The following is a 27,483-nucleotide window of genomic DNA, read 5'->3' as shown; positions in this document are numbered from 1 at the left end:
AAAGACATTTTAACATTTATTTTTTAATTGAGACGCAATTTTTCTCTCTCTCTTCCTCACTTTCCCCACTTCTGTGAGATGTTAAGCAATTAGATATAGGTTATACATGTCCAATCATACAACACATATTCTTCTGTTAGTCCTATTGTAAAAGAAGACACAGATTCAAAGAAAATTAACAACAAAAAATAAAATAAAATGACAAATATTGTGCTTCAATCAATATTTATGTTCCATCAGTTCTTTCTCTCAGTATGAATAGAATTTTTCATCTTAAGCCCTTTGGATTTATCTTGGATGTATGTATTGCTGAAAATAACCAAGTTATTCACAATTGATCACCATACAATATTGTTGTTAGTTACAATGTTTTCCTGATTCTGCTCACTTCACTTAGCAACAGTTCATGTAACTTTTTCCAGGTTTTTCTGAAATCAGCCTGCTCATCATTTCTTATAGCAAAATAGTATTCCATCATAATCATATATCACGGCTTCTTCAGCCATTCCCCAATTGATAGGTATCCCCTTAATTTCCAATTCTTTTCTGCCACAAAAAGAGCTGTTGTAAATATTTATGTACAAGTAGGCTATTTTTCCTTATTTCATCTCTTTGGTGTACAGACCTAGTAGTGGTATTGCTGGATCAAAGAGTATGCACACCATGATAGTCTTTTGGGCATAGTTCCAAATTGTTCTCCAGAATGGGGTTGGAATTGTTCACAATTCTACCAATAGTGCATACATTAGAATACCAATTTTCCCATATCCCTCCAACATTTATTATGTTCTTTTTCTGGAACATTTTACAATCTCATAGTTTTAGGGGTGGTACCTCAGAGGCCTTTTAATTTGGTTTTCTCTAATCAATACTGATTTAGAAGATTTTGTCATATGAGTATAGGTAGCTTTGAATTGTCTGAAAACTGCCTATTTATGTCCCTTGACCATTGTGACATTTAAAAAGTTCAAGATACATAATTATGTGTCTTCATAGTCATGTTATTACTAATGCTAGAATTTTATTAATATTAGAGGTCAGTGGCACTCTTGATTGCTAAAGAAAATCAGGGCAACAAGGTCACAGTTTATATGTCCTTGGAAAAGTGAGTATTCCAAAGGGTGCCAAAGAACTCTGGTTAACATTTTTTTTCTTTTTTTATCTTTGTGTTTTTTTCTTGCCTTCTACATATGAGAAGAAGTCCAAGGATTTCTCTCTTGGTTTATGATGAGTCAGAAGTGGAAAAATGGAGAAAGAAATTTAGGGCAAAACAGATCAATGGCATCTGGGTGTCACCAGAAGGTAAGCCACTTCTTCCCCGGAAATTCTATCACCAGTTATGCCTCTCTATTCACAAAAAAGGCCATTTTGGCACACAAGGCATTGTGGGCTCTATTATGTGAGATTTAAAAATGGATATAAGAGCATTAAACTCCCCTTTAACCTTTCCCTTATATATCTCCCAGGCCAGTAAGAGAAAGAAACCTCTGAGCTTTAATTAGAGATGGATTACTTAGCTTTTATTGTTTGGGAATTAATTAGCTGACAAACAGGTGATGCTGATTTGGGAAATAGGAAAGTAGAAATACAAATAAATAGTCTTAGATCTAAGCTTAGTCTATATTCTTTTATAAAACTCACCGAATCCCAAGGCTACCTCTCAGGCTGAGAATAGCATCAAGCACGTGCTGCCACCGAGGACCAGGGCCGATCACCCGAACACGCTGTCAAACCTGAGCCAGTGTGTGTGTGTGTGTGTGTGTGTGTGTGTGTGTGTGTGTGTGTGTGTGTGTCGAGAGCGAGAGAGACCACTTCCGTTCTCTCCTCATTTTTAAGTTCGCACCCCGGAAGTGGAGTGCTTGGTCACACTCTCCCAAACAGCAGCAGGCGCATGGCTGTTTGTCATGGTCTCCTCCCTGAAAGGGTGGTCCTTCAAAAACTGGCGGTCCTTCAGCTATTGTTAGCCAACTCTTAAATTTTAGTTAAAAACTTTCATTTTTTACCACAATTAAGAGGACATGGATAGCACCAGGTGTGACTAACACAGCGTCTCGAATCTACTCAGGCTATACCACATGTCAGTCTTATAATCAACATACTTTTTTTTTTGTCTTTATTATTTTTTTTAAATGTATAAGGTATTTATTTTTTCCGTTACATTTAAAGATAGTTCTCAACTTTTGTTTATACAAGCTTTCCAATTTCAGATTTTTCTCCCTCCCTCCCCTCCCTCCCCCCTCCCCCAGACAGCGGGCAATCTGATATAGGTTATATCTATATATCTATATGCATATAGATATAGATATATACACACACACACATATATATATATATATACACATAATAACATTAATCCTATTTCTGCATTAATCCTGTTACAAGAGAAAAAATCAGAGCAGTGATGTAAAACCTCAAAATAGAAAAAAAACCAACAACAGCACCCAAAACAAAAGAAATAGTATGGTTCAATCAGCATCTATACTCCACAGTTCTTTTCTTTTTTTTTTCTTGGATTTGGAGGTCCTCTTCTATCATGAGTTCCCTGGAACTCTTCTGTACCATTGCATTGGTGAGAAGAATATAGTCCATCACAGTAGGTCAACACTCAATGTTGATGATACTGTGTACAATGTTCTTCTGGTTCTGCTCATCTCACTCATCATCAGCTCACGTAAGACCCTCCAGGTTTCTCTGAACTCCTCCTGCTCATCATTTCTTACAGCACAATAGTATTCCATTGTATTCATATACCACAACTTGTCCAGCCATTCCCCAATTGATGGGCGCCCCCTCAACTTCCAATTCCTTGCTACCACGTAAAAAGCAGCTATAAATATTTTTGTACATGTGGGTCCCTTTCCCCCTTCCATGATTTCTTTGGGAAAAAGACCTAAAAGATCAACATACTTTCAAGGCCAAAGCTTATGGAGGATGTCCTCTAGCAATAACACCCTTTGAGCACTTGCAAATTAACTATATCACAATGCCAAAGGCAGGATATTATAAATTTTGCCTTGTTATAGTTGAACAACTCACTTGGTGGGTGGAGTCATTTCCCAGCCCCGAGCCACAGCTGCCTTTGTGGTCAAGACTCTTCTTCTTCTTCTTCTTCTTCTTCTTCTTTTTTTTTTAGTGAGGCAATTGGGGTTGTGACTTGCCCAGGGTCACATAGCTAGCAAGTGTTAAGTGTCTGAGGCCGGATTTGAACTCAGGTGCTCCTGACTCCAGGGCCAGTGCTCTATCCACTTTGCCACCTAGCTGCCCCACCAAGACTCTTCTTAAAGAGATACTTTCTTGCTTTGGCCCACCAGCCCACATTGATTCTGACAAAGGCACACATTTTGCTGATTTGGTTTTATCCCAAATCTACACTTTCTTGGGAGTAACTCCAAAATTCCACACGCCCTACCACCCACAAAGTTCAGGCCAGGTTGAACGTATGAATAAAGAGCTTAAGAGAATGATTGACAAATTATGTACTGAAACCCATTTGAAATGGCCTGATGTTCTACCATTGACATTGTTCTATCTATGCAGTAGAGCGTTATTTGGGTGACTTGCCAGAATATTGGGGTCCTGAAAATATGAGGGACCTTTTAGGTTCCCTCTCCCCTCTGAACTGCCCTTTTAGATATTTCTCCCAGGCCAATAAGAAAGGAGCCTTTAAGCTTTAATTCACAAAAGGATCAGATTTTATTAATTGTGCATTAATTAAACAACAAAGGTGAAACTAATAAAAATCAAAGATAAGGAAATAGGAAAATAGAAATACAGATAAATACTCTTAACTCTAAACTTAACCTATTCAATCCTCAGACCATTTCCAATTAAGCTAGTTCAAAGGAATTTAGGGTTTCCCATAATTAACTCACCAACACCTGGACAGTCTACAGTTGCTCAAGCCACCAAGTAAAACAGCTGCCCGAGACAGAGTGAACACACACCACCACCACAAAGGTAGAAGCCCAAGAGACTGAATTCCGGAAGATGCCTAGTGTTCTGGAAGCTGACTAGTGTCCCTGAAGAACCCTTTGCCTCCCTTCAGGGAGTGTTCAATCTTTCCTCTCCCCAAAAGGGGAGGTCCTTCAAAAACTGCCTATGGAGAGTTCTCCTTCTGACCTCAGTAGAATATGTAACCTCAGGGTGGGCCAGGTGTGGTCCCTCCCAAATAAGTCAGCTAAAAACTGCAATATTAATCTTTACCACAAATAATTTTTACCACACTCACCTGTCAAATGAGCTAGAGAAAGAAATGGCAAACCACTGCAGTATCTTTGCCATGAAAACCCCAAGTGGGGTCACAAAGAGACACAGAAAATTACCCAACTAAGCAGAAGCACCCTGTGGTTCTTCAAAAACATTATTTGTACTGTGGTCAGACTCAGGCAGATTCACACTTGGGCATCTGTCATCACCATGGACAATAATGTATCCCATATCCTCATCAAAGAAAAAAAAAAGGCAGATGCTCTACAAAACCTGGGTCCAGGGAGATCACTTCGCAAAAAAACACATTCTTCCTACAGCTGCTTTGCTATATTAACAGAATTATGAAAGGCATGGTCTAAAATGCCATTTCATTTCTTTTTCCCAATGTGAAAACCATTGACAATGAATTGGTAAAGGGCTCATGTCAAATTCACCAAGGTATTTTAAAATTTCAATCGCAAGTCCTATGTGAAAGGACATGGCTTCAATCCATGTCTCTTCCTTCCCTACTAAAACAACATTTATTTTTCCCCCAAAAGGTGACAAAGTGCCTCCTGGAGCCTCAAGGCAATATTTTCATACATCTCTGATTAATTCCCAATCCATTCACCACAATGGCTCTTCAGAAAAATTCTATCTCTCCCATTGTTCCTTCCCACACCCATCCACCTACTTAGATGAGATCCTTGCCTCTCATTTTACTGACTGACAATATTGAGGTCAATCCAAGAGAGCTTTTCTTCTCCCCTCCTCTTCTCACATCTCTCACATGCCTTCTGCCACTGCCTCCTTCTCCACCCCATCTCATCCATAGAGATGTGCTTACTCCTTGAACAAAACCCCTCTCTACCGGCACAAATAGTCCCTTCCAGCCCATCTCCTCCAGCAATTGCTCCCTCTATCATCCCTATTATCTCCCTTATCTTCAATCTCTCCCTGATGTAGGAGGAAAAAAGGGGTTAATAGAAAAACCCTAAAACCCAAACTCTAATTCAGATATGAACTCTAAGAGGGATTCAGACCCCAGTTAATGGATAACTTACAAGTTAGTATGCTAAGTTCTCTTACCCACAGTAATCAGTACCCATAACTGGAACAGAGGGAGAGAGACCATGAAGACCTTAAATGAAATGACAGGCTATAGAAATTCAGACTAGAAATAAAAGATAAATGAAGATGTTTTGAAACTAAGCATGGGAATCAGAAAGAGACATGCACAGAAAAAGACAAATTTGTCCCCCGATTCACCCTATGACATGTAAATTCCAAAAACACAACTCCACAGAAAAAGGTACCCACCTTGGGGGTTGGTTTAGGATCCCAGGAACACCAAATTAGGTGTTATAATAATCTTCCTAAGGTGGAGATTATTATAATAAATTTATCCATACTATAAATATAACTGTCTTTTCTTTACCTATTCGAGAGATACCTTCCCACTTTTAGAAAAATTTTATTTATTTTTTGTGTGGGGCAGTGAGGGTTAAGTGGCTTGCCTAGGGTCACACAGCTAGTAAGTGTCAAGTGTCTGAGGCTGGATTTGAACTCAGGTCCTCCCGAATACAGGGCCTGTGCTTTATCCACTGTGCCACCTAGCTGCCCCCTGCCTTCCCACTTTTATGGTTCTCTCCCTATGGTCACTTACAGTATTGCAATAAAATTTGGGAAACTGAGTCACTGAGTCATGTAATTCTTTTGGGATGACTCACAATCAATTTGACCCTTAATTCCAGCCCACATCATCCCTATGTACTGCCTACTTGCCCCTGCTTACAAACATGTCTATGTCTCCCCCATCTCTAAAAAAAAAAAAAAAAAACCTCTCTCCCTGGATCTATCCTTGCTCTCTAATTATCATCCCATATATGATCTCCCTTTTTTGGCTAAACTTGAAAAAAGTAATTTACAATAGTCACCTCTATTTACTTTCCTCTATCTTCTTGACTTTCTACAATCTGCCTTCTGTCTTAAGCATTCGACTGAAACTTCTCTGAACTGCCTTCCCTTCTATCTCAACACTATTTCACTTGGTGCTCTCATCAGTTCCCATGGATTCGATTATCATCTCTATGGACATCTACTTGTCCAATCTGAACCTCTCTGCTGACTTGCAGTCCTTTTTCTCCAACTTGCCTATTAAATATATCCAACTGGATGTCATGTACACATCTTAAATTCAATGTGTCCAGAATTGAACTCTTTCTATTCCCCTACCCTCAACACTCTTCCCTTTCAAAAATCATTATTACTGTTGAAGGTGCCACCATCCTCCCAGTCACCCAGGGTGACAACATAAGACTCATCTTTCACTCTTGACTTCTCACCACTCTTCAAACCAACTTGTTTCCAAGACCTTTCGATTTTACCTTTGTAATAACTCTCATCTGCTTGTATTTGTCTCTTCTGACAGTGCCACCACCTTGATGTGGGACCTCAGGTCTTCACAAAATGGATTACTGAAACAACCTTCTGGTTTGGGGTCTCTACCTCCAGTACATCCCCTTCTAGTCTTTCCTATGCTCAGTTCTCAAAATCATACTCCTAAAGCACAAGTCTGTCCATGTGCCTTCCCCTCGACCCCTGTCTTCTACTCAGTCAAATCGAGTGGCTGTCTATCAACTCAGGATCCAATATAAAATCCCCTATGGCATTCAAAGCCTTTTATAAAGTACCCACTGTTACCTTTCTCTGTATTCTCCCTCACTCCTACAATATACTCTTCAGTCCAGCAACACCTGCCCCCTTCTCCTTGCTATTCCTAGCACAAGATCCTTCATCTCCCAAATCTCACTATTTTCTTTCAGTGGCTGTCCCCCACACCTGTAACATTCTCTCTCATCTCTGCCACATGACTTTCTACAAGTCTCAGCTAAGATCCCACTGCCTATAGGAAGCTTTTCCCTTTCCCACAGGTTTCTATCTAGCACCTTCCTTATGTTGATTATTTCCAGTATTTCCCAAATATGGCTTTTTTCTTCATCACTGTTTCTTGTCTCCCCCATTAGTCTGTGAGTTCCATGAGACAGCAGGGACTATCTTATAGTTCTTCATATTCCCACTGTAGCACAAAGCCTGGCACATAGTAAGCGCTTAAAAAAATGTCTATTAACTAAATGGAACTGGATTGGTACCTATTTCCTCTGATCTATTTCATGGTTCCCTAAGGGCATAAAATGTCTCATGAATGAGCAGTCAGGATGTCTCAAATTTGGTGGATTTCCGAACACCACTCAAGTCCTCATATTCTTCCCTAGGACCCTTCTCTGATAGCCAGATATGTTTTTATGTGAAGAGAAGAGTGGCTATGTACAGAGAAGCTGTTGCTATATCGTTATTGTATTTCTATACTGTGTTAGCTCAAAGTAAACCTGCTACTGTTAACTGTCCAATGACTTCCCAAAACCTCATTTCATCCCAACACTGATCTTGAACTAAGAGATTGCTGCCATCATCAAAACTATTTGGAGTACCAAATAAGAAATAGAGTGGTGGATCAGTGGAATAGGTTAGGTACACAAGGCACAGTAATAAATGACTAAAGTTATCTACTGTTTGATAAAACCAAAGACTCCAGGTTCTGGGATAAGAACTCATGATTTGATAAAAACTGCTGGGAAAACTGGAGAATAGTATAGCAGAAACTAGACATAGACCAACACCTCACACCATATACTGAGATAAAACCAAAATGGGTACATGGTTTAGATATAAGCAAATTGGGAGGACAAGAAATAGTCTGGAGAAGGGAAGAATTTATGACCAATCAAGAGATAGAGAACATTATGAAATGAAAAATGCATAATTTTGATTACATAAAATTTAAAAAGTTTTACACAAACAAAAGCAAGATAACCAAGATTAGAAGTAAAATAGAAAGCTGGGAAATAATTTTTACAGCTAAGGTTTCTGATAAAGGCCTCATTTCTCAAATATATAGAAAACTTAGTCAAATTTATAAGAATACAAGTTACTACCCAATTGAGAAATGGTCAAAGGATATGAACAAGCAGTTTTCAGATGAAAAAGTTAAAGCTATCTATAGTTACACGAAAAAATGCTCTATATCACTATTTATTAGAGAAATGTGAATTAAAACAACTCTGAGGTACCATCTCACACCTATCAGATTGGCTAATATGACATAAAAGGAAAATTATAAATGTTGGAGAAGATGTGGGGAAATTGAAACATAAATTCATTGCTGGTAGAGTTGTGAAATGATCCAACCATTCTGGAGAACAATTTGGAACTGTACCCAAAGTGCTATAAAACTGTGCATACCCTCTGACACAGCAATGACACTACTAAGTCTGTATCCAAAAAAGGTCATAAAATGGGAAGAGGACCCACATGTACAAAAATATTTATAACATCTCTTTTTTATGGTGGCAAAGAATTGGACATTGAAAGGATGCCCATCAGTTGGGGAATGGTTAAACAGGTTGGGGTATAAGAAACAATGAGCAACAAGGAGGGATTAACATACATACTCAGTTGGGTGGAGTAATTTATCTAAAATGGGCAATGAATGAGCCTTACACTCATCAGAATTGGCTCAAAGACCTTAATCTCATCAGATTTGGCTCAAGGAGGGATTAACATACACTCTCAATTGGGTGGAGCAATCTATTTAATCCTTCAGGAAAGTAGGAGGGGAAGGAGATAAGGAGGGAGGGGTGAAAGAAGGGAGGGCCCAGTGGGGGAGGGGGCAGTCAGAAGCAAATGCCTTTTGAGGAGGGATAGGGTGAAAGAAGATAGATGATAGAGTAAATATCATGAGGAAGGGAAGAGGATAGAGGGAAACAGTTAAAAGTAGTAACTGTGAGAAAGGGAAAAGGAAAAAATTGTACAAAACAATTATGACAACTCATTGTGGTAGCTAAGAATTGGAAATCGAGCGAATGCCCATTAGTTGGGGAATGACTGAAAAAGCTGTGGTGTGTGATTGTGGTGGAATATTATTGTACTGTGGGAAATGACAAGCAGGATGATTTCAGAAAAACCTGGAAAGACTTATATGAACTGTTGTATAGTGAAGTGAGCAGAACCAGGACAACATTGTGCACAATGACAGCATTAGTGTTCTATGAGCAATTTTGAATGACTTAACTACTCTCAGCAATACAATTATCCAAGACAATCCCAAAGGACTAATGATGAATCATGCTATCCATTTCCAGAAAAAGAACTGATATTGAATGAACACAGACTGAAGCATGCTACTTTGCATTTTCTTCTTTTTTTATCACTAGAGTCTTTTAATATAAAATAACTAATACAGTAATGTTTTACATAATCACACATGCATAACCTATAACTGATTGCTAACTACCTTAGGGAGTTGGGAAGATAGGTAGGGAGGGAATGAGAGAGGGATAGAATTTGGAACCCAAAACTTTAAATAATAATAATAATAAATAGATAGATGAATGAATGAATAGATAAATAAACAAATGAATGAATGAATACATATAAAAATAGGTATATAAATAAATAAATAAATAATAAACCAAAAAGGGGGGCAGCTGGGTGGTGCAGCAGATAAAGCACCAGCCAAAGCACTGGCCCTGGATTCAAGAGGACCTGAGTTCAAATCCGGTCTCAAACACTGGACACTTACTAGTTATGTGACCCTGGGTAAATCGCTTAATCCTCATTGCTCTGAAAAAAAAAGAAACAATGAGTGAGCAGATTTTAGAAAAATCTGGACAGACTTACATGAACTGGTACTGAATAAGGTGAGCAGAACCAGCAGAACATTGTACACAGTAATATTATGTGATGATCAACTATGATAGACTTAGCTCTCCTCAGCAATAGGATGATGAAAGACAATTCCAAAAGAGTCATGATGGAGAAGGCTATTCACATCCAGAGAAAGAACTATGGAGTCTGAATGTAGATGGAAGCATACTGTTTTCAATTTGTTGTGGGTTTTTTCTTTCTTTGTGGTTTTTCCCTTTTGTTCTGATTTTTCTTTCACAACATGACTGATGTGGAAATTTGTTTAACGTGATTGAACATGCATAACCTTTATCAGATTGCTTGCTGGATTAAGGAGGGGCCAGGGGAGAGAGGGGAAAAAATTTTGGAACTCAAATATCTTTCAAAAATGGATGTTGAAACTATCTTTACATGTAATTGGAAAAAGATACTTTTAAGTTTTAAAAAAGAGATTGCTGCCACTCAAACTTGCTCTAACAACCTGGAACAAGAGAGACACTTAGGCTTCTAGTGAACTGACACTGTCCAAAGCTTTCTCCTAACTATAGGGGTTGCAGGGCCAAAACATTGATTGTATGTTAGAAACTGTTAGATTTAAAATTGGATATACGAGCATTAAAACCCCCTTTAACTTTTCCCTTATATATCTCCCAGACCACTAAGAAAAAGAAGCCTCTGAGCTTTACTCAGTGAGGGATTAGTTTTTATTGTTAGTGAATTAATTAGACAACAAAAGGTGATACCGATTAAGGAAATAGGAAAGTAGAAATACAAATGAATAATCTTAGATCTAAGCTTAGTCTATATTCCTTTATAAAACTCGCTGAATCCCCAAACTGCCTGCCAGGCCAAGAACCAGCACCGAACACCAAGCGTGCACTGCCATGGCTAAGCTGAAATACCAGAGAGAGAGAGAGAGAGAGAGAGAGAGAGAGAGAGAGAGAGAGAGAGAGAGAGAGAGAGAGACCAACTTCTGTTCCACCCTCAGTTTTTAAACTGCCCTCCCAGAAGTTGGTGCCCTCGGACACGGTGTGCTTGGTCAGCTCTCCAGGCAGCAGCAGGCACACGGCCATTCCTCTCGGTCTCCTCCCCAAAAGGGCGGTCCTTCAAAAGCCAATTCAGTAGCATGCGCTCAACTCTCAAATGATTAAGCTAAAACTTCCGTGTTTTACCACATTCCCCCCTTTGTTTCATTTGAAAAATGAATGAGTTTGCTTAATGAAACAGCCAAAAATAATATCCTAAATATTCTACCTGGGGCAAACACCATTGTACTTTTGACTTGGACACCTTGTGGCCTCTCTTGTGCAGCTCTGGTAGTAAGTGATGGCTATCTTCCTGACAAACTTCAGCATTAGGGGAGGCCAAAAGTAAGTCATCAACATATTGTACTAAAGTGGAGCCTTTAAAGGGAATGGAGGCCAGATCCTGCTGTAAAATTTGGGAAAATAATGTGGGACTGTCTACAAATCCCTGTGGGAGTCTAGTCCAGGTCCACTGTGTATTTTTCCAGGTGAAAGCAAATAAATATTGGAAGTCCTCATGTACTGGTATGGAGAAAAAGGCAGAGCAGAGGTCTCCCACTGTGAAGCATGTAGCCTCACAAGGAACGGATGACACTATCGTAGAGGGGTTAGGGACTATAGGGTGCCTAGGGATAACATGATTATTATTTGCTCTAAGATCTTGCACAAAATGATAAACAGGTTTACCATCTGGCCCAGGCTTGGGTTTTTTAACTGGCAAAATGGGAGTATTGCATGGAGAGTGATGACATGGAATAATAATACCCTGGCTTTTCAAAGCCTCAATTATAGGGGTGATCCCTTCTATTGCTTCCCTAGACAATGGATACTGTGGAATGGAGGGGGGTGGTCCCCCTTTAACTGTAAAGGTAACAGGCATGGCAGATTTAAGGAGCCCCACCTCAGTAGGGGATGAGGCCCATAAAGATTCAGGAATGCCCGAGGGAATTTTGGATACCTCCCCTACTGTTCCTTGAGCTTCTATAAGTAAAATTGGTAATAAATGAACAGTATCCTCTGGCAATTAATTGTAGGGAGACAGCCCCATCTGGAGCACAAGATATGGTTGCTCTAAGCTTGCAAAGGAGATCACGACCTAATAAATTTACAGGAGCATTAGGCATGAGTAAGAATGAATGTTCCACTGTTAAGGGCCCCATAGATACCATGTGAGGGGTCAATTTTGCCAGTCTTTGGGATTTTCCTGAGACTCCTACTACATTCAAAGATCCTACAGCTCTACACTAAGGGTCTGGTTTGCTTACTAATACTGATTTAGAATCTCCTGTGTCTAGCAGACAGTCATAATAAGTGTCTCCCACTTTGAGGGTCGCATGAGGTTCATTACTCTGGGGAGGTGAATGGACTGGCACAAGGGCATGTGGCTTTCATTATCTATGTTCCCTTCCTCTCCTTCGTCCCATCATTCCTGTGCCCCCCTCTGAGGGAGACCTTGGTTACCATGATTCTGGTACTGTCTTTCTGTATTTCTCTGATAGGGTCTATAGTTATTCTGATACTGTCTCTCTATATTCCCCTGAAAAGATCTATTTCTATTTTGATTTTGCTTGTAATTAGATTTTCTTCTCCAAGTCCTATATTCCCTCAATGAATGCCCATCCTTTTCACAGTAATAACACACCTTAGTGCCCTTGTTTTGGCATTTACATGGCTGACTAGGAATTGTAGGCGCCAGAATGCTCTGTTTAGGGCCATCTGGACTTTCCTCATGTGAGTCAAAGACATAATTCCCAAGATCCTTAATCCTATCAGCTGTGAGGGGCCTCCAGTCTGGGCATTGTGTCAGAAAATATTTGCATATTTCTGGCAGTGAATTATAAATAAATGTGTTGAGAACAATATAGGAATCCCTTAAATCCATTGGATCCAATCTGGTATATTGCCTGGCGGCCTCGCAAAGCCTATCATAAAATCTGTTTGGTCTTTGAAGAGAAAAAAAGCCAGTCCAGTTTTAAGGGCAACATGCTTGAATATTTTGCTTTCCCTTTGATTTTTCTCATTGGAATGTATTGGGATAGCATAATGCCCCAACTTAAACATCTAACTTACTTAATATTCCTTCATAGTGTTATAGGTTTCCTCCTCATTCACACATCAAAAAATTTTTGGTATAATGGCATGGGTGTGACCGTCTCCACTGAGAATGTGTTTAATATTAGTAGAAATTTTATGCCTGCAGTTGAAATAAATTCTAATACCATACTCATGATAGTTCAAATGACTATAAATCTTATTGTCTCTATTATCATTGTTGTAATATGGAAAGAGATTAAAGGGATGCCACATGGAGAGAGAGATGCTAGGATAGCTCCCTCTGCTGGAGATAACCCAACTTCGGAAACAGATATTGACTAGTCTTTAGAATCAGATCAGCAGAAATTGCTCCCCCTCCAGGAAGCTATAGAACATACTAAAAAAGGATCGCCAATTCAAGTTAGAAAATATAGCCCCTTTAAACCGAGTGACTTGAGCACATGGAAAACAATCTTCCCTAATTTTGAGAAAAATCCACTGTAATTTCACAGTTAAGGACTATATTTAATACATATCAACCCACTTGGGCTGATGTTACTTTCCTTATGGAAACTTTACTATCCCCAACTGAGATTACAGATATTATCTCAGCAGGAAATGCCCTTGTTGCAAAGGGTCAGGCTGTTATGGCATGGCCTCTAAAGGATCTGGAGTGGAATTATAATAATGACAGGCAATTCCAAGAATTAAAAGACGCTAGGGAAACACTTCTGAAGGGAATGGAATCTTGCTCTAGAAAACCCAAAAACTGGCTGAAATTTTTAAGTGTACTTCAGGGGGAAGCAGCCGGCGCATGGCCGTTTGTCGCGGTCTCCTCCCCAAAGGGTGGTCCTTCAAAAGCCGCTTCAGTAGCATGTGCTCAACTCTCAAATGATTAAGGTAAAACTTCCGTTTTTTACCACAAATCAGAGAGAAGAAAAATCACAAGCATATACACAAAAGAGCTGGGAGAACTGGGAACAGCATTCCTAGTCTCAAAAAAGTTGGGAAGACCAGAGGTGATGATCAACAAAATCAGAGTTGTGCACTTACTTGTTTATTAGATTTTTCTGTCAAACTGATTTAGAACATAAAGCATTTATTGAGCACCTACTGACTATTCGGCATAATGTTGGGCAGTGCAGAGGAGTGGGGGAGGGATAAGAATGAGGTAGGGTGTATATTAGGGGGAACAGCACCCCTGTAGCAAATTCCAGAGCTAGATAGTATGGGTCTGTTCTTCTCCTTTCTATTTCTCCTGACTGTAAAGAGAGTACTAGACCTGAATGAAGAGACTCTCTTTATTTCAGGGCCTTGTCATAAGATTGAAGGAAAAGATGAGGTGGAATAGAATCTTTCACCCATATTTCTCTCTCTCCTCTACCACAAAGGGATGACCAGTGTGAACAAGGAAGAAGACTGTCTCTTGTCCAGGCTTGGGCCAATAGCTCAACAGCAAAGAGATAACAGGTTGGAAGAGGAAAATTCTATCTCCATCTCTGTCTCTCTGTGTGTATGTGTGTGTGTGTGTGTGTGTGTGTCTTCTTCTTTCTCCACCTCTACCTCTTATGCCCAACCACCAGGCCCAGTTAGCAGAAGCCAGCCTATGAAAAGAATATCAGAACACAGGTACAATGAGACCCTCTATTTCTGGGCATTGTCATTATATGGGAGCAAATTAGGAGAGAAGAAAGAATCTCTCACCTATGTCTCTGTGTCTCTCACAAAACTACAGTAAAGAGATGACCAATGGTTGGCCAATAAAGAAGACACTTTTGGGGGCAGCTAGGTGGCACAGTGGATAGAGCACTGGCCCTGGATTCAGGAGGGCCTGAGTTCAAATCCGGCCTCAGACACTTAACACTTACTAGCTGTGTGAACCTGGGCAAGTCACTTAAACCCAATTACCTCACCAAAAAAAAAAAAAAAAAAAAAAAAGGAGGACACTTTCACATTTTCTGGACCTAGCCAATAGGACTAAAGCAAGGAGATAACCAGCAAGAAGAGGATAATATTCCCCATCTCCCTCTCTCTTGCTCCCATTATCTTTCTCTCTCCCCCTCTCCCCCCTCCTTCTCCCTCTCTTTTCCCTTTCCTCATCCTTTTCATCTTTCCCTCCTTAGAAGGACTAGATTATCAGAAGGCTGGCTATGAACTGGGTACCAGATGCCAGGTATAAGGAGACTCTCTTTATTTCAGGGCCTTATTACCAAATTGGAGGAATTTATGTATTGGAATAGAGGCTGACACCTGTGTGTCCATGCCCGTGTCCATGTGTGTGTGTGTGTGTGTGTGTGTGAGAGAGAGAGAGAGAGAGAGAGAGATTATCTCTGTCTAGCAAAGAAATAACCAGCATATGAATATGGGGGAAGGGGGGGTGAAGATAAAGAATCTCTTTTCTTGGGTTAGACCAGAAGGATCAATATGAGGAGATAACAGACTAGAAGAAGATCATCTTTCTCTCCCTCCCTCCCTCTCTCTCCTCCTCTCTCCCCCCAGAAGAGAGAGGACCAGCGTGTGAATAGAGGGTAGGAGAGGGAAGAAGAAGACTCTCTGTTTTCTCTTTCTCTTCTTCTTGCTTTCTAGGCCCCAGCTAGCAGAAGCCTGACTGTGAAGAGAGTATTAGACCTGAATGAAGAGACTCTTCATTTCAGGTCCTTGTCAAAAGATTGAAGGAAATGATGAGGTGGGATAGAGTTTCTCAGCCATATTTCTTTCTCTCACTCTCTACCACAAAACTCTAGCATAGGGATGAACAGTGTGAGAAAGGAAGAAGACTCTGTCTCTTTTCCAAGTTTAGGCCAATAGCTCAACAGCAAAGAGTTAACAGGCCAGAAGAGGAAGATTCTATTTCTATTGCTCTCTCATGCTCTCTTGTGCTCTCTTTCTCTTCCCCTTCCTCTAACTCTTACCCCCAGCCAGCAGGCCCAGTTGGCAGAAACCAGCCTGTGAATAGAATACCAGAAGACAGGTATGATGAGACCCTCTTTATTTCTGGGCATCATCATTTTATGGGAGTAAATTAGGAGAGAAGGAAAAATCTTTCACCTATGTCCCTTTGTCTCTCCTACATAACTACAGTAAAGAGATGACCAATGGGGCAGCTAGGTGGCACAGTGGATAAAGCACTGGCCTTGGATTCAGGAGGACCTGAGTTCAAATTCAGTCTCAGGCTCTTGACACTTACTAGCTGTGTGACCCTGGGCAAGTCACTTAACTCTCATTGCCCTGCCAAAAAAAAAAAAAAGAGAGATGACCAATGGTTGGCCAAGAAAGAAGAGGATAATATTCTCCATCTCCCTCCCTTCCTCTCCTCTCCTGCTCCCACTTGCTCTTTTTCTCTCTCCCTTCTCCCTCCCTCTCATCCCCTTACTCATCCTTTTTGTCTTCCCCATCCTTGGATGGATCAGTTTGTCAGAAGCCTGGCTGTGAGCAAGATAGAAGATGCCAGATATGAGGATACCCTCTTTATTTCAGGACCTTGTCACCAGATTTGAGGAAATTATGAGATGAGATAGAATCTCTCACCCATCTCTCTGTCTCTGTCTCTCTGTCTCTGTCTGTTTCTCTGTCTCTGTCTGTCTCTGTCTCTCTCTCAAAAGTACAGCAAAGAGATGACCATTATATGAGCAAGTGAAAAGACTTTCTTTACTATGGTCAGGTCAAGAGCATAACAACAAGGAGATAATTGGTTGGAAGAATATTTTCTTTCTCTCTCCCCCTCTCTCCCTCTGTTTCTTTCTTCTTCTTCTTTGGAAGTATCAGCTAGCAGAATTTTGACTGAATAGAGTGCCAGAAGACAGGTATGGGGAGACTCTATTTCTTGGCATTGTCACCATAGTGGAGGAAACTATGAATTGTTACAGAGGCTGCCACCCATTTCTCCCTCTCTCACCTCTCCCCCTTTCCCCCTCTCACTTTTCCCTGTTTCTCTTTCTTTTCATCTTACTCTTCCACTTATTCTTTTTCTTTCTCTTCCTCCTGCTTCTCAGGCCCCAGCCAGCAGAAACCTAACTGAAGAGACTTCCTTTATTTCAGGGCCTTGTCACAAGATTGAAGGAAATCATGAGGTAGGATAGAATCTTTTACCCATGTTTCTCTGTCTCCCTCTCTACCACAAAACTACACCATTGTGAGCAAGGGAGAAGAATCTCTCTTTTCTAGGCATAAGCTAATAAGCCAACAGCAAGGAGATAAGAGGCTGGAAGAGGAAGATTCTCTCTGTCTCTCTCTTGCTCCCTCTCTCTTTGTTTCTCTCTAGCAAAGAGATGACTAGCATATGAGTACAGGGGAGGGGAGAAAATGTCTCTTTTTGAGAGTCAGACCAAGAGGACCAAAACAAGACCAAAACAAGGAGATAACAGGATGGAAGATTATCTCTTTCTCGCGGTCTCTCTTTCTCCCTCTCCCTCTCTATCTCTATCTCTATCTCTTTTTCTTCTTTCTTTTGTTCCTCTTCATCTTCCATACCATGAATAGGCCCGTTTAGCCTGACTTGGGGGGGGGTTCGAGAAGACAAATAAGGAAGACCCTCTTTCTTTGTGGGCCTTGTCACTATATTGGAGGAAATTGGGACAGAGACTGATCACGCTTGGGTGTGCTCTCTCTCCCCGCCCTCTCCTACCTCTCCCCCTCTCTCCCTCTCCCTCTCCCTCCCATTCTCCCTCCCCCTCACCCTTTCTCATTCTCTCCCCTCACCCAACCAACGGGACAGAGAGAGAGAATCAGGTGATGCCTCCCCAGCTCTGACAAACAGGACAAGAAGCCCTCATTGTTTCCATGGTGCCAGCCAGCAGGTAAAAGCATAATACCAGAAGGAGAACCTCTATTTCTCCATGGCCCAGGATGTATGACTGCTGCTGTATTTACACTGGCTCACACACTCTTGCTCTTTCGCTCTGTCCCCCACCCTACCCCCTTCCCAGCAAAGAGATAACCAGCTTGTGAGTGTGGGGGAAGGAGCGAAAAGGAAGACTCTCTTTTCCAGGGTTAGACCAAGAGGACCACAGCAAGGAGATAGCAGGCTATAAGAGGAAGATTTTCTTTTGTGTGTTCTCTCTTCCCCTCCTTAGAAGGACCAACTTATCAGAAGCCTGGCTGTGAACAGGATACCAGATGCCAGGTATGACAAGACCCTCTTTATTCCAGGGCCTTGTGACCAGATTGTAAGAAAATTATGAAAGGGGATAGACTCTCTGACCCATATATCTCTTTCTCTCTCCCACATAACTATAGAAAAGAAGTGACTAATGTGTGAACAAGACATAAGGCTCTTTGTCTTTTCCAGGCTTAAGCCAATAGGACAACAGCAAAGAGATAACAAGCTGGAAGAGAAAGATTTTCCCTCTCTCTGTCTCCCTTTCTCCCTCTCTGTCTCTCTTTCTCTCTCTCTGTCTCTGTCTTTCTCTATGTGTTTTGGTCTCTCTTTCCTTCTATCTATTTTTCTTTCTTGCACTTGCTCTCTCATTCGCTAACTGGCCCTAGCCAACAATACGTCAGTAAAGAGATGTCTAGAAGAGATTGAATCAGGAGATGACAAGAAGATGAGATGTGCTTTGGCTGGAAGTGTCTTGTCAAGAAGTTGAGAAGAGGAGAGGAACATTGAAGATTGAAGAAGACACTCTTTTTCCCTGGGCCAAGTTGGCACATCCTGTGGCAGAGACTTTCTCTCCCTCCCTTTGTTGCAGCTGTCAGGATTATGATGAGGAGATAGGATGAGTACCGGTTTTCTCTTTCTAGGTCCTGTAATAAGAACCAAAATGAAAAGATAAATGGTGGAAAAGGTTCTGACCAAGTCAGAAGACAAATTATCGAAAGGTGTTGGGATAATCTTCTTTCTTCCTCTCCCTTGACATTACCAGTAGAACCACACCAAAGAGACAACTAGTGGAGAGAAGAGTGAGACATGGGTCTTCACGTATATTTCTATGTTTTAAAGTCCATATATCTTGAGTCTCTGAGTCTATATCTAGAGGTCAATATATCTAGAAGTCTAGGTCTTAAAAGCTAGTCTTCTTTTCAAGTCTCTAGCTGTACATCTTGATTTCTGAGGATCTTGAGGTCTACAGAACTAGAGATCTAGGCATGGAAACCTAGAGGACTCTAGAGCTAGACACAGACACCTAGGGATACTAATTGTATAGATATAGAAAGCTAGATACTGAGAGCATTAGACCTAAAGATAGATGACTGAATCTCTGGACTTGGAGACCTGGAAAACAAAATCCCTACACTTTGACATGGACATTTAGGAAACAAACAATTTCAACACATAGAAACACACAGTGAAGGAAATCCCTAGAGCCTTAAAGATTACAGAGAGTAAATCCCAAGAATGAAGACAACTAAAGCCTTAGGGATCTAGAAAATTGGATATTTAGAAATTGTTACCTGGGGGACTAAATACCTATACTTAGATACCTAGATAGATACTTGAAAGCATCAGGAACTATAGCTCTAGATACACAAAGAACTAGAAACTTTAGAGCCTAGGGAACTAAATCAGATAAAACATTTTACTTGTATCTGTTAGAGATAAGACCTTTATCAGAGAAACTTTGGTGCAAAGATTTCCCCCAACTGATTGCCTTCTTCTTCTTCATTTTAATTGCTTTGGAAAAAGAAAAACTTTTTAAATTTTATTTAATCGAAATTATCCATTTTATCTTTTGTTATCCTCTCTATCCCTTGTTTGGCCATGAACTCTTCCCCTAGCCATAGATCTGAAAGGTATTTTTGTCTTGCTCCCCTAATTTGTTTACAAGGTGACACTTTACATCTTTTTTTTTAAATAAAAGTATTTTATTATTTTCCAGTTACATGTAGAAATAGTTTTCAAGATTTGTTTACATAAGATTTCGAATTTCAAATTTTTCTCCCTCCCTCCCCTCCCTCACCCCCTCTCCTAGACAGCAGGCAATCTGATATAGGTTAAATATACATAATAACATTAAACATATTTCTGCATTAGTCATGTTATATGAGAAGGATCAGCGCACAAAGGAAAAACCTGAAATCAGAAAACCAACAGCATCAAAAACAAAAGAAATAGTATGGTCCAATCAGCATCCATATCCCACAGTTCCTTTTTTTCCCTTAAGACAATTTGTATTGTGTTTCTACTTTCCTATCCTTCTAATCAACATCACCTTGTGACTACCATACAATAAATGGTCTATCTAGAAAACCAGAAGCTTCTTCCATTTACTAGTCTGGGAGATAAATTAAGGGAAAGGTTAAGTAGGGTAGATTTATGATCTAATATCCAATTTTAAATCTCACATCATGAACTGGCGCTTTGACATTGGTCTTGCAAAGGGAGGGCCTCTGCAGAGAGTACATGTTACAGATGGTGTATATTATAACAGAAAGAGAAAAAGAAAAATAACAACAACAACAACAACAAAACAAAACTGTTCATTTAAAGTCTCTGAAAGTTTTTTCTCAGATGTCCTGTAGGTGTAGTAGTGGAATGGAAGTCTTTTCAGGGGTTGATGCTGGTAATAAGCCAGGAATCTTTCCTACAAAATTGAGCTTAACAGAACTTTAAAATAGCTTTGTCAATAATCAAATCAAACAATGAAATTTCTCAAAAACATGTCTAAGCGAATTCAGAATCTTAGTTGTTACACATGAAACATATAATAAAACAAAAATTGAAACATTCTTTAAAATTAATATTACTATAGTCTCCCCTTACAGAGGGTAAATTGAGAAGACAATTGCTGCGATATTAATTTTTAAAAATAATTTTTATCTTTGTTTCATCACTTTTTGCATCATCTGCCTAATTATCCTCATGCCATTATGAGAAATTTAAAAATCTAATATAATTGGTAACAGGTGTCAAGGCCAAATCCAACACTGTATTTATCATGACACCTGAGATAATTATGGGGGTTACCATAAAAGAACAGAGAAATGATGGGATATGAGCATTCCCACACTTGAGCAATATATACTGCCCATGCAGTATGCCAGGCTTAAAATAGGTGGATGGAATATATGTCCATGCCACTGAACATATTGGAGGAAACTGAGTCAGACTTCATTAGATGCATGGGATTGAGATGTCCATAGCATCAGGCATATAGAAGGGGGCATAGAAGCCAGGTGTAGAAATGAGATGGGTGGGATTAAAACTTCCAGCCATCTGTACAGTATTGTGGGGAAAAGAAAAGAAAATATTAAACCAAGAGAATCCAACCTCAACATTTGTCAAAAGCCATTCCCTCAGCCATACCTTGACTTCGTGCATGTCTCCCCTCATGTGACAGTTCAGTGTCTGCTCTTGCATGTATTCCTCTTGTGATTTGATGGCATCTTGGCCAACTGGCATCTGATAACTCAGAATAAAGGCAATTAATGTCTTAAGTGATAAATTCCCATAATCCAAGTCTCATATGGATTTTAAAATTGAGGATAATAAATGATCGCCAAAAAATGTGAATACATCTTGACTCAGAATATAATATATAATTATGCAACAATTTCAAATAATCCCTTTTTGTACTTAGTATACAATTACTTTTGTGAAAAATTGAAACATATTTAAATACAAGTTAAAGCACAACGCAATCTCAAAGAAAACTTTTTTTTTGAAAAAAGAAAACTTTTACAAATGTTCCCCTCTTTTTTGGGGGGAATATGCTTATCAAAAATAATACTTCTAGAATCAATTTACACTTGCCATGGAAAACAATTTGCCAGGGAAATGCTCTATAGAGTTCAATCAAATAATCAATTGAGAGAAAAAAAATAACAAAAACAAACAACTCAGAATATGGGAGCACAATATTCCTAGAATTAACATTGTATTATGAAATCAAAACCATCTTGCAATGTTTCAAAATTAGATAGATAAATGAATAGAAGAAAATACACATGGGACAATAAAAGACAATGAAATTCAAACTAGGGAAATCTAAATGAATATGAATTTAATATTAATGAGAGTATTATAAAATATAAACTTGATCACATGACTATAAAAAGCTTTTACAAATATTCTCCTTGTTTTAAAAACTAAGTATAAAACACAATCTCAAAAGCATGAAAATCTCTATGAAAATAAACCCATACCATTAATTTCAAAATGTAGGTGTAATAGCATAGAAATCCTATGTAATCTCTGAACTGACATTAATAATCTGAGTGAATCTAGAACACTTTTGATCCCGATATCTAAAATCCCCAATACTCATATCAATACCTTGCTGCTTACTTCTACATTTCTGTAAAATATGTACCCTTCCATGCCAAAAGAAGCGGAGTCTTGAACTATTAAGCTTAAGTTTTTCTTCTTTAACCCCTCTATATTGTCTGTCAGTCCTTTCATAATACAAATGCTTTAGAAGGTTACTAATTAAAGACAAAAGCAGATTAGCAAAATTGAGCATATCTGGAATTTAAAGGGTTTTCTAAGGTTGTCTCAGAAGCACAGCCAGGCTGGGGAAGGACTGAGCCTGAAGCTGCAAATGTAGTTAGAGAAAGCTGTGCATGTGCATTAGATCTCTGGACTTCCCAGGGCTTGGCCATGGGAGGGGTAGAAGGTGGGGTCTGGAGAGGAGGGGAGGGACCAGGGCAATTTGAATCAGACTTGATTTTGAACTGAGGCCTGGATTCCCCTTCCCCCACTTCCTCCACTGCTAGGGGATTAAAGGCTTCTAGAGGTTGGGTCCTAGCCTCCAGGCATGCAAAATTAGAGAATCTCTTAGCATTAGAATTTGAAAAAAAAATGTAGGAGTCCTAGGTTTCTCTGAAAAAGCATGTCTGGGAGAGGGGGAGATATTCTCTTGTGTGAGCACCTTGCTGGCTCTTCTAACAAAAATTAAAATAAAAAATCCACAAAAACAAAGCATTAACATGATCTTATTTCCCATTTGTCTGGTTAAACAGACTAAAATAAAAAATAAGGTAATTAGGGAGTTGAAAAAACCCATTTGAAAATTTAAAGGGAAAAAACAGCCAGTACACCAGTACTTAGCAGTTTAAAGGGACAGGGTAGGGGAAATTTCTTACCCAACCGGAAGATCAGAAGAGTGAAGTTCAGCTTTCCTCTTCGTGGTCAGCCATCTGTTAAGGCTAAAATTCTAGCTAAATTGTCTGAAATATCTAATGAGTGGTCGCCTATAAATTATAAGCTTTAGCAAGAGTTAGACTTTTAAGCATTTATTAAGGAGAATAAGAATTTGGTAAAGAGAGAAGGGCGGGGCAGCTAGGTGGCGCAGTGGATAAAGCACCGGCCCTGGAGTCAGGAGTACCTGAGTTCAAATCCGGCCTCAGACACTTAACACTTACTAACTGTGTGACCCTGGGCAAGTCACTTAACCCCAATTGCCCCGCAAAAAAAACCAAAAACAACAACAAAAAAAAAAAAAAAGAGAGAGAGAGAAGGAAAGGCCTACATTCATCTATCTATTAAAGGGAGAGCACATTTCTAGCTCCCTTCTCCACTGGAGTCCTCAGGAAACCGCAAGACAGAGCGCCAGCCTCCCCCTTCTTCCTCCCACCAGCAAACGTCACTTCCTGACGCCAAAGAAAAGACACATGGTCTTGCCCTCAAAGACCTTCACCTCATGGGTGGAGCTCTTCTACAGTAAGTCTCCAGCAGGTGGTGTCATTCCAATCATTACAGAGCCCTCAGCCCAGAGACTGTAAGGGGGTTGGACAAATGGTCAGAATGAGATTACAGGGCACCCTGAGATGGCACCAAGTGCAGCAATCTGTTGCATTACCCATATGCAGTTCTGGGCCACAGTTCCATGGTAGAGAGGATTACTAGTGTGGTAAAAATTATTTGTGGCAAAGATTAATATTGAAAGTGTTAGCTTAATCATTTGGGAGAGGCCACACCTGGCCCACCCTGAAATTACATATGCTACTGAGAAGGACCTCCCCTTTTGGGGGAGGAAAAAAATGGAACGTGACCGGAAGGGAGGCAACTTCTGGGAGGCAGGGCGTGTTCAAGAGTTCTCGCTTTTGTGGCCTGGCGGATCATTCTGGTGGTGTCCTGGACCTGGAAGAAGCATGTGTTTTGCTCTGTTTCGGGCGACTGTGTTTCTAACGAGTAACTGTAGACTGACCAGGGTTGGTGAGTTTAACCCTAAATTCCTTTGAACTAGCTTAATTGGGAACACTCTGGGATTGCATAGGGTAAGCTTAGAGTTAAGACTATCTGTATTTCTACTTCCTTATTTCCTTAATTGGTTTCACCTTTGTGGTTTAATTAATTCCCAAGTAATAAAACCTGATCCTTTATGAACTAAAGCTCAGAGGCTCCTTTTCTTATTGGCCTGGGAGGAATATATAAAAAGGAAAGTTCAAAGGGGAGATTAAACCTAAAAGAGTCCCTCATATTTCCAGGACCCCAATATTAAGGCAAGTCACCCAAATATTGAATTTTGGCCCTCACACTAGCACTTGTGGCTTCAGGGGCCCTTTCTGGGTAAAGACCAGGAATGCAATGATCATACCTTTACCCAGATCACACCACCTTGGAAGCACCAAAATTCATAGTCCCCTAGAACTAGCTCTGAGAACAGAGCCTGAATTTAACATAAAGGAAAAAAACAAAAAAAGAACCTGACCATTAAAAGCTAGTGTGGTGACATGGAAGATCAAGACACAAACCTAGAAGAAGAAAACAATGTGAAAACAGCTACAAGGAAAGCCTCAAAGAAAAAAACCTGTAAATTGGACACAAGCCCAACAAGAATTCCTAAGAGTATTAAGGAAAGAGCTAATCATGATAGAGTAAAAATTGGGAAGAGAAATGAGAGTGATGCAAGAAAATTTGGAAACAGAATGAATAGCTTGGTAAAAGAGGCAAAAAAAGTACTGAACAGAATAGCACCTTAAAAAGCAGATTTACCTAACTGGGGAAAGAGATACAAAAGTTCACTGAAGAAAATAATTCCTTATAAATTTTAATTGGACCTAGTTTTATATCCCAAAGACATCCAAAAAAAGATATAAGGACATATTTGTACTAAAAAAAATATTTGGGGGCAGCTAGGTGGCACAGTGGATAAAGCACTGGCCCTGGATTCAGGAGGACTTGAGTTCAAATCCAGCCTCAGACATTTGACACTTACTATATGTGTGACCCTGGGCAAGTCACTTAACCATCATTGCCCCACAAAATAATAAAACATAAAAATAAATTATAGCAGCTCTTTTTTGTAGTGGCTAAGAATTGGAAATCCTAGAAACGTCCAATTGAGGAATGGCTAAACAAGCTGTGGTATATGATGGTGATGGAATATTATTGTGCTATAAGAAATGACAAGCAGGATGATTTCAGAAAGGCCTGGAAAGACTTGTATGAACTGATGCAAAGTGAAGTGAGCAGAACCAAGAGAATAAACACAGATACAGCAATATAATTTGATGAAGAACTGTGAATGACTTAACTACTCTCAACAATACAATGATCTAAGAAAATCCTGAAGGACTAATGATGAAGCATACTATTCATCTCCAAAGAAAAAACTGATGTTGAATGAACACAAACTGAAGCATGCCATTTTTTACTTTCTTTTCTTTTTTCTTTTATTCAAGTTTTCTTATACAAAATTACTAATATGGCAATATTTTACATAATTGTATATGTATAACCTATATCTGATTGCTTACTGGGGGAGAGGAGGAAAGGAAGGAGGGATAAAATTTGGAATTCAAACCTTTAAATAAAGTAGTATTTACTGGAAAAAAGTTATAATTGGGCAAGTGGAAATTAATGACTCCTTGAGAAATCAAGAAACAGTAAAACAAAATGAAAAGAATGAAAAAATAGAAGAAAACATGACATATCTCATTAAAAAAACAATTGAGCTGGAAAATAGATTGAGAGATAATTTAAGAATTATTAGACTATTAGAAAACCTTGATAAAACAAGAGCCTGGCTATCGTATTACATCTCTCTTACCTCCTCCCTGCTAACTGTCCTGGCTTGTAATATTTGGGATCCTACATATCGATGTTCAAAGGCAAGAAGAACCAAGCCAAAGCTTAGGCCAGGGTTCCAAACAAGCCCTACACCAAAACCTCCACTCAAACCTAAACCCAGATGTGGGCTTAAATTTGCACCCAAACCTGGACCTGAACCCAGACGTGTACCTGAACCAGAACCTGAACATAGGCATGAGAAAGAAGATAATGAAGAATCTAGCCCTTCCTCATCCAACTTAACATAGAGAAATCACGTCTTTATCCAAAATATTGTCTGTAGGAAGTTCTACAAACAAAATTATCTCATTACTTTTAGGTTCTAAAACTGTAGGATCCCAGAGCACTCATTATCCCAGTAGAAACTGCAAGGAAAATTCCTGTAATACCTTGTCAAGGGTTGGATTTAAAGGAATTGGTTACCATTGTCTCAAAATATGTCTCGAAATTCCTCAGCCCTGTCTTTTTACCAGTGCCCTTGAGTATCTGCCAATCACCACATAACCACCTCTCAACCACATTCCAAACATGGAAGCTAGGAGCCACTGTAGTTCCATCTAGTCTTGAATATTTCCCTTGGCATTTGTGCATTCACTTTTTTTTTATGAGATATTTTATTTTTTCCATTACATGTAAAGATAGTTCTCAACTTTTGTTTATACATGCTTTACAATTTCAGATTTTTCTCCCTCCCTCCCCTCCCTCCCCCCTCCCCTAGACAGCAGGTAATCTGATATAGGTTATATCTATATATCTCTATACATATACATATATATATATACACACACATATATATACACACATAATAACATTAATCCTATTTCTGCATTAATCCTGTTACAAGAGAAAGAATCAGAGCAGTGATGCAAAACCTCAAAATAGAAAAAAAAAACAACAGCACCCAAAACAAAAGAAATAATATGGTTCAATCAGCATCTATACTCCACAGTTCTTTCTTTCTTTTTTTTTTCTTGGATTTGGAGATCCTCTTCTATCATGAGTTCCCTGGAACTCTTCTGTACCATTGCATTGGTGAGAAGAATATAGTCCATCACAGTAGGTCAACACTCAATGTTGATGATACTGTGTACAATGTTCTTCTGGTTCTGCTCATCTCACTCATCATCAGCTCACGTAAGACCCTCCAGGTTTCTCTGAACTCTTCCTGCTCATCATTTCTTACAGCACAATAGTATTCCATTGTATTCATATACCACAACTTGTCCAGCCATTCCCCAATTGATGGGCACCCCCTCAACTTCCAATTCCTTGCTACCACATAAAGAGCAGCTATAAATATTTTTGTACATGTGGGTCCCTTTCCCCCTTCCATGATTTCTTTGGGCAAAAGACCTAAAAGTGGGATTGCTGGGTCAAAGGGTATGCACAGCTTTATTGCCCTTTGGGCATAATTCCAAATTGCTCTCCAGAATGGTTGGATCAGCTCACAGCTCCACCAACAATGCATTAGTGTTCCAATTTTCCCACAGCCTCTCCAACATTTATTATCTTCCTTTTTTGTCATTTTTGCCAATCTGATAG

This window comes from Dromiciops gliroides, chromosome X (genome assembly GCF_019393635.1).
Source record: "Dromiciops gliroides isolate mDroGli1 chromosome X, mDroGli1.pri, whole genome shotgun sequence".
NCBI classification, from domain to species: Eukaryota; Metazoa; Chordata; class Mammalia; order Microbiotheria; family Microbiotheriidae; genus Dromiciops; species Dromiciops gliroides.
This window is presented reverse-complemented; position numbering follows the sequence as displayed.